Below are 804 nucleotides of genomic sequence, written 5' to 3'. Positions count from 1 at the left end.
AGGTATCTGTGTTTCATGTTAAAGTCTTCTTCAAATGTCTGATAACTCTTGGATGTTAAAATATATTCCAGACCACAGCACTAAAAACCCTGTTTGAAGCTCTCTACACATGGGTAGACCTTGTGAACTGGTGGGCTCCTACGCAGAAGTCAGGCAAAGCAATGCTATTCATTTTGTTGAAATTACTCCTAACTTCTCATTACCTTCTCCAGAAAGAAATACTCCTGCTACCTAAGTGAAAGGTGTAAGACTGTCTGTCAATCTGGGATCTGAGTGTTGGGAAAGAGGCTGGTGGTGCCTCATAGTATGAAACCACTCACATTTAATCCTCTGCTTGAAGTACAGCCCCTTACATTTGCCTCTGTTCTACCAAGTGTTTGAAATCAGAAGTCCTTAGTTTAACTGCCATAAAAGTTAACCTCCAATGTTAACCTGGCATGCAACAGATACAAAGCGATGTTACTCCAGTGGGAGTCAGCGGTCTAGTGCTGATCTATGAGCTTGTTGTTATAGGCTTGTAATGAGACAGGTATAGAAACTACATTATATTTTTGTTACTTACCAGTGGTAACCAACTATTATAAAATTTGATATTACTGAGACATACAAGCACACAATCAGCCACATTTTTTGGAACAGAGTATAGAATAGCTCAGATGCTTTTCATTTCTTTTTTCTAGTAGTTGATTTTTATCATATCTTACTGAAGTATTGGCCTTCTATGAAATGTAAAAAGAAACTGGTTCTTTACTGCAGATGATTTGAGAAGCACTGATGGAGAATTTGAGTTCCTTATTCAGATAG

Source organism: Mandrillus leucophaeus, unplaced genomic scaffold (assembly GCF_000951045.1).
Source record: "Mandrillus leucophaeus isolate KB7577 unplaced genomic scaffold, Mleu.le_1.0 Scaffold1265, whole genome shotgun sequence".
Classification (NCBI taxonomy): Eukaryota; Metazoa; Chordata; class Mammalia; order Primates; family Cercopithecidae; genus Mandrillus; species Mandrillus leucophaeus.
Note: the sequence above shows the minus strand (reverse complement) of the source record.